Consider the following 7,934-nt stretch of genomic DNA (forward strand, 5'->3'; position numbering starts at 1 on the left):
GCCGCCCCGAAGGCCTCTGGGGCTCTCTTCTCCATGCTCCAATCTCAGAGAACACAGCAAAGGGGCAGGTTCCCCCATAGGCCCTGGGCCCCTTCCCATTGCACCCTGGCATCGAGGCAGGCTGGGCTTGCTTCCCAGTGGAGGTGAAGCCAGGCGGTGAAGACCAGCCCTCCTCAGCCGGATGTGCAAGCTACTCACCCTCAAGAACCTGTCGCAAGGGCCTAATCTCCCACAGTGACTCCCATAACGGAGTCCCTGGACCAGCAACAGCCACATATCCGGGCTGCACCTACAGAGTCAGCCTGTGGGAGATCAGCCTGTGTCTTACCACTACCTCCAGGCAATTGTGCTGTGAGAACCCATGGTGTAGATTTAGGGCAAAGGATGCCTGTGATTCAGCCCCAGTTTGGTGAGACTTGGGCCCTCTCTGCCCTCACTTTCCTCATCCGTTAAAACAGAACCTTGCTATGAAGAACAGCGAGTATAGATTTGCAAAAAGGCCCGAGTAGTTTAAGGGCCTACTGAGGGACTCATATGTAGACTGTCTCCCCTTTAAGCCAGAAAAGAAGGCGCTGTTATTCCCGCCTCTCCCGGCTCCACATTCCTGGATTCCTTAGGTCTGATTAACCCCCGCTTGCCAGCTGGGACTGGAAACTCCTTCAGTCCACACCCCTGCTTCCCATCCTCCCCTCCCTTCTGGGCTTCTGCTCTGGCCCTCCACCCTCCCAGGTGCCCTCTCCCTGGGAGCCTGGAGCCAGGGAGACCCGCCCCTCCAGCTGACCTCTCCCTCAGACTCCTCCTGACCCACCTGCATCCCTTTGATGTGAGCTCTTTGTTTGAGAGCTCAGGGTTTCCGTGGATATCTGTCTTTCTAGAGGGTAAGAGAAGAGCAATACGACCAAGACCAAGCCTTCAGGTCTCTAACATCTGGGTTTTATGGCACCATTGCGCCAGACATCAGTGGGCAGTGCCCCTGCAGCCAACCGGCCTGGGCTTGCTCCCAGCCTCGCTCTCGGTGGAAATCCCCTCCCACACGCAGCCCTTTAATCACTTTCCAGCCCAATAACTTTCCTGATTCACCAGGGATCCCTTTCGTCTTGAGAGCACCCACTGGCCCCTCTGTGCTGGGGCTGAGTCTGGGCTTGAAGGCATTTGATCCCAGCTTGGGCCTGACAGAAATTGGACTTGTGGGCTTGGGGTTCAGGTTAGGGCCTGCAGAGTTTTCCCTTTCCCATGGCATCCCTGCCTCTGGGTGCCCGTGTCTCTTGTGGGGGTAAGGGGGCTGCCCTGGAATGACCCTCTTCCTCAGGGACACTGGAGATTAGAAGGAGGCAGCTGATAGGGGGGTGGGGGGGCTTGTGACCTTATTCAATCTGCCATTAATAATGAAGCAAGCCCAGGCATGTCCATAGCTTTCTTTTTCTCTGAATAGTACATACAAATGAGTCTTAAATGCAAGGGAGATCTGAATCGACCACCCCATCATGCTGTGGTGGCTAGCGTGTTGCTGTGATGCTGGAAGCTATGCCAGTGGTACTTGGGAAATGAACAGGGTCACCCTTGGCGAACAGGTTTCAGCGGAGCTTCTAATGAAGCTGGATTAGGAAGAAAAGCTGGTGAACGCTTTCTGACAAAAAGCCAACGAGCAAGCACCTATGGATCACAACAAATGGTTGTCTGATAGCAGGGAGCCTGGTAGAGGACTGGGTTATATGTTGGGCTACTAACCGCAAGGTCAGCAGTTCAAAATCACCAGCCTCTCTGAGGAAGAAAGATGAGGCTTTCTACCACCAAACTAAGACTGTCACTCTGAGTGACAGTCTTGGAAAGGGGCAGTTCTACCCTTTCCTCTGGGGTGGCTTACTTGGAATCAACTTGATGGCCATGAGTTTTATTGTCCGACACAGTCCCTGGGATTGGCCGGCCCTCCATATGCAGTGACCACAACAGTGAACTCAGAAGACACATGATTGTGCAGATGGGAAGCGGCGGGACTGGCCTCCTTTCATCCTGGGGCTGTCATGTATGAAGTGCACTTGTGCTGTAAGAAACATTCAAAATGCCTGAGTACCTTTTCACCACTCCTCTACTGACCCCAAGCCAGAGACGGTATCATCTTAATAGGAGTGGGGTCTGCCAGTGTCTGATTTGTACTCTATTCGTGCCCAGATTCCTCCAGAGAGGGTTCTCCTGGGCAAAGGGAGGGTTTGGCTAGAGGATGGAGTCTCCTTCCAGTACGGGCATTTCTGCACGTGGGTGGCCCTTCTCTCTCCATCTAATGGACAGTCACGCTCCGCTCTGGTCTGTTGGTAGTTCCCATCGCGTCCATTCCCATGCACTTCGACCCCGTGTCCAACCAAGCGAAACACCGCCTGATCCTGCACTATCCTCAGGTGGTTGTGGTTTGAGCCATTGCTGCTGCTCCTGTGTCAATCCACATGACGCCCTTCGGGGACTAGTCCCTCCTGACAGCGTGCCAAAAGGAAGTGAAGGCTCACCATCCTCACTCCTCAGCAGCCTCCTGCTGCGCTGCGTCCAGGGCATCGTCCACTCTTCTGGCAGTTGGTGGCACTTTCCGTGCTCTTTGCCAGCACCTTGACTCGCATGCATCCCTTCTCCTCCAGTTCTCCCCACTCCCTGCCCCACGTCCCCATGCCATGCCTATGAGGAGACTGGACATCCCGCTAACTTCGATGAGGCGCCCTCAGCCCTCAAAGTGACGTCTTTGCTCTTGGTCTTCCGTAGCTGAAGGGCCCAATGCAATACATCCTTTGCTCTCTCCACTGCTGCCTCCGTGGCCTGGACGCAGATGCAAGTACAAGGGAACCCTTGACAGCTTCGGGGTTCTCTCCCATCATCCGAGGCTCTCAGGAACAGTCTGGAAACAGAGAGCGCTGAGAGGGAAATGCGGCGGCAACACCTCAGGTCCTTCTCGGGGAGGGGACTGCGGATGACTTTCTTCCCTGCTTGTCTTGGCTTCTCAACTGTTCGAGAGTGAGAATTGGCTGTGACAGTGGGGAAGTGCCTACCTTCTGCCAGTGTTGAGCATGGGCAGAGAAAGGGGCTGGTCTACATGTGAGTTGCTCAGCTTGGAACTATGGGAAAGGAGAAAGGAACAGATGGCTCATGGTTGGGGGGACCGGGGTGGTGCTGAAGGAGGGGAGAGAGATGAACGGCAAATTCTTGGCTGTGACTCAGCACCCTTGTTGGTTGACTCACCGCCATGTTATGTAGACCAGCAGAGCATTACACCCAGGGGTGCCCCATCCTGACACTTGGCCTGTTTGGGTCCACTGTGACTTACAGGGAGATTATGGGAAAGAAAGGGCACCACAGTAAATCCTGGCACGTGCGAGTCAGACTCCCAGGCCACAACGGCACATCAGCAAATCATCCTTAGTGCTCTCCTTAATGGGGACTGGCAGATGACAAGAAGGTGGAGTTGGCACCCGTGGAAATCCCCTCCTACCTCCAGCAAGATATTCCCTCCTCCTGAAGGGATCCCAGCAGGAAGCATTGGTTACTTGACTGGTCACCAATCTGCCTTTGCAGAAGCATGCTTCCCCGGGCCTGGGACACAGCCTATGGAAGGTGTGCTATGTGTACTTGGCTGGGTGGGTTGGGTTATACTGCAGTAACCAACTACCCCTACACCACACTGGCTTAACAAAGCATACCCATTTCTCAGTCATCACCTGGTCCTACTCAGGCTGACAGGGGAGGTCCTCCTCACTGCAGTGCTCGGATCTGAGCTTAAGGAGGCACCAGGTTAACCCATCTTCCACCATCTCCATCAAATGGAAAAGGGACATGATGACTTACAGACGTCTGCCCAGGAGACATGTACACCATTTCTGAGCACATTTTAGAGATCAAAGCCAGCCTTGTAGTCACATCTAGCTTCCAGTAAGGGTAAATCTAACCCTCCCAGATGCCCAGAGGATGGGGACCATTTGGGAACAGCTCTAAAGGACCACAGGGTGACTGCCATGGGCCAGTGGGTGTCACCAGGAACCAAGACGATGAGGCCGTGTTCAGGGATCCCTCTCCATTCCTCCAAGCTGGAGCCACAGTCCCCGTTGTGTCCCAGGACCCAGGCATTGAGCCTCAGGAGGAGTCAAGCTGAGGTCAGCAAAGCGGAAGTGAAGCAGGCTCAGAGAAGGCATCCAGGACTTGTTCAGGCACAGAAAAATGCCCACTCAGGGCTTAGCTCGAAATCACCAGAATTTTCATGACCTTTAGGGAGAGTCTTCCTAGGCCCATAAACTCAGAACCTCACAGAGCTGGGCGGGCCCCCTTCAGCCGGCTTCCCCAGTGTGCTCCCAGGATCAGCAGTATCAGAACCTCCTCCACCCGGGAGCTGGTGAGAAAGGCTGGGTCTCAGGCCCCACCCCAAACTGCTTAGATAGAATCTGCATTTTAACAAGATCCCCCAGGAGATTGGCAGGCACACTGAAGTTTGGGAAGCACTCCCCTAGAACTAATTTAGGCCAGTGACTTTATTTCACAGATAAGGAGGTGACACCCAGTGGGGAGGAGGCTGCCAAAATCCCACAGCTGGTTCCAATCCTCACAGGAACACTGAGCACATCCCTTGAAAACGCCACTGAATCTCAGTTTCCTCTTTGCGATCAAGGAGTCATTTAACCTCCTCGTGGTGCCAATGCGGGAATCAAACAAGGGAATATCCAGGCCAGTGCCAGGCGTGTGGTCTGGTATGAGCCCCAGAGAAGCTCACTGTGTTTTCACTGCCTATCACATCCCCTGCCATGGAGTTGATTCGGCTCCGAATGACCCGATAGCACAGGGTAGAACCGACTCGGTGAGTTTCCAAGACTTCACATCTTTACAGGAGCAGACATCCGTTCCTCTTCCTCCCTCGACGTAACCCACGATGCTACCAGAGCTCCTGGACACAAGGCAGTTTCTTCTAAAGAAGATCGTGCCAGGGCACCAGTGGCAAGCGTGCCTCTGGATCCAGCTGCCCGAGTTTTATGTCCTGTTTGTGCCACTGAACCTCCAGCAAGTTGCTGACATTTCTTTGGTTCTTGGCTTGTTTGATGTTGCGCAGATGGATATAATGATAGCAACCACCTCATGAAGCATTGAAAAAATGCAATGAATCCATACACTTGAGGCCTTTGAAGAGGCTATGGCATGTAGTAAGTTCACGAGATGGATGAGTGATGCCCACAGCATGTCCAAAAGGCTGGGGCTTGGGGAACTGAGCCTCAGGCAAGTTGAGGGTCTTGCTCAGCCGGAGCTGCTCTGCTTTGCCCACCAACTCACCGAAAACCCCCCATTTGCTTTTGGTTTTGTTTGTTTTGATCCCTGGGCCATCCACCCAGGGTCCCCAGGCCCTGACTACCCTTCTCTCCCTCCACTGGGGATGGCTGCACTCCTGGGGGTGGGGTGTCCAGGCGAGGAGCTGGCTCGGGCTCGGGCTCAGCTGTCTTCACTTCTCTGAAGGGCTGTCATGCACGAGAGGGGTTAGACCTGTTCTGGATGACTCTAGGGGACAGAAATAGGAAGTTCCAGGAAGTCCTCTCTAATCATTAGAATTGTTCAGAGGCGGCACCAGCTGCCGGGTGGGGCGGTGAGCTGGCGCGAGCTGCAGGGTTGGGCTGGCCAAGTCCCCAGGTCCTCAAGCCTGACTGCGCATCAGAATCACCTGCGGACCTTCTTAGAATACAGATTCTCAGGCACCGCCCGGGCCCACAGACTCCGGATTTCAAGGGGGGCAGGGCTGGGACTCCATCCTAACAGGTTCCCTCGCTGATTCTCATCGTAAAGAGCGGGTGGGAACCCTGAGGAGTTGATCTCTAGAGGGTTTCTAGCCTGATCCGCTGGCCGCCACGCCCCCACTGATCTAGATCTGGAAACTGAGTTTCCGCTTCCTCCCGATTTGTGTCTATCATACGGAGGCGATTCTTGTGCCTCATTGCAGCCCCAACCCCCTTCTTTCCTCCATTCCTGCTCCTACGCCCTAGCCTGGCTCCTCCTCCCGGCCCCTTGGGAGGCAGCAGAAACTCGAGGTGGCCCGGATCGGTTACTGGGGCTGCTGGCGGAGGAGGGACGCCCGAGAGAGCGGCTGAGCCCGCCTCCCCTGGGGAGAGCAGCTCTCCCATCACACCCAAGAGGCCCAGCCACGGCCGCTCCCGCGACTGGCGACGCTCCCACGGAAGGCACCCAGCCCAGGACGCCTCGCTCGGAGAGCTCCGAGGCAGAAACACCGGAAAGGGCGTAAAGACCCTTGGTTACCCTCTTCCTTTGGAGCAATACCACAGTTTGGTAGACCGAAGCCTTCCAATGCGGCGGAAATACTCCAAGGGGAGGCCACTATCCGGGGTTAGATGCGTGCGCGCACGCGCGCAATAAGCGTGGCCCATCAGGGAGGGCGCGCGCGCCGAAAGGGGGCGCCTTCCGTTTGCCTCGACCGCACAGCGCCACCTGGCGTCTCCGGACGGCGTGGCGGCCTCGCCGGCGGACGCCGGGCCCCGCCCTCCTCGCCCCGCCCAGGACACTTCCGGGACCCCGCAGCCAAGACTCCAGGAGGCTTCTCTCCCCGGGGTGTGTCCCGCCCTAGGCTTCCCGGAAGGCTGGCTGCCCGCGAGCTGGACAGCTTGTGCGGGTCTCAACCTTCCGAAAGCGGGGACCCTTTAATACAGCTCCTCATGCGGTGGCGACCCCCAACCATAACATTATTTTCGTTGCTACTTCATATCTGTAATTTTGCTACTCTTGTGAATCGTCATGTAAATATCTGGTAGGCAGGATGTATTTTCATTGTTACAAATTGAACATCATTAAAGCATAGTGATTAATCACAAAAACTATGTAATTATCTACTGTGAAATATTTATTTCTAATGACAAATAAAGGAAATTTTGCCTTGAAGCATGGTGTAGCATGGGTAACAGTCTTACTATAACAAGAGTAAATACATTGCTACCTTTTGCGACAGTATGCAGTAAAAAGCCAATGTCAATGCGAAGGTTGAGACAGCTTCTTTCTTACCAGATCAGCGTCTCTGCATGTGGGCGGACCTGCCTGGAGACGGATAGAGGAGCGGTGTGGTGTCTCAGTTCCCAAGACCATGGGAAATATGTTTCCCGATTATCTCAGGCGATCCCGGTAAAAGGGTCGTTCGACCCTCCAAAGGGGTCGCGACCCAGAGGTTGAGAACCGCTGGACTAGGAGGCTGTCCTGCCACAGCACCCAGAGGCCCCGCCGAGCAGCCAGCAGAGGGCGGCCTGCCTCCGACTCTCAGATCCCTGGGCTCCCATTCGGCCCCGCCCCGTGGGCCCCGCCCCGAGCGGCAAATCGCCCCGAGTGCCTAGAACTTAGGAACCAGCGGTCACTCTCTCAAAAACTGCCCCGTCGGGTAAGGTGGCCAGATGTCCCGCTTGGCGGGACAGTCCCGATTTTTAACAATTTGTCCTGCGCCCCGCGGCGTTTTTAAAAAGTCCCGATTTTTGGAAAGAATGCACGACACAAGGGTAAACAAACGGTTTTCGGCTGCCATGTGGCTATTTCGCCAGGATAGGAGTTTTATCAATGGTGTCTCGCTTTTGTCCCGCTTTGCCAATGTTAAAATCTGGTCACCTTACTAGGGTTTTCTTTGTGGGCTGTCTTCTTTGTGAGAAGCCGGTGTTGCTGCTGCGCTCGGCTAAGTGGCTTCAAAAGACCAACCTTGTCTGTGAGCAGCTGAGCACTGTCGAGCCCTTGGCCCCACCTGGGGAACACCACCCTGCCCACTGAATGCCAAAACCCTTCTACCTGTCACTTTGCATTTATTTGGTGTTGTACTTGGAGTCCTGGTGGTGCTGTGATTACATGTGATTGGGCAGCTAACTGCTAGGTCGGCAGTTCAAAACCACCAGTCACTCTGTGGGAAAAAGATGGGGCTTCTCACTCCTGTAAAGCATTTCAGC

The sequence above is a fragment of the Echinops telfairi genome, unplaced genomic scaffold (assembly GCF_000313985.2).
Source record: "Echinops telfairi isolate 266 unplaced genomic scaffold, ASM31398v2 ScPeMD7_7424;HRSCAF=8462, whole genome shotgun sequence".
In the NCBI taxonomy this organism is placed as follows: domain Eukaryota; kingdom Metazoa; phylum Chordata; class Mammalia; order Afrosoricida; family Tenrecidae; genus Echinops; species Echinops telfairi.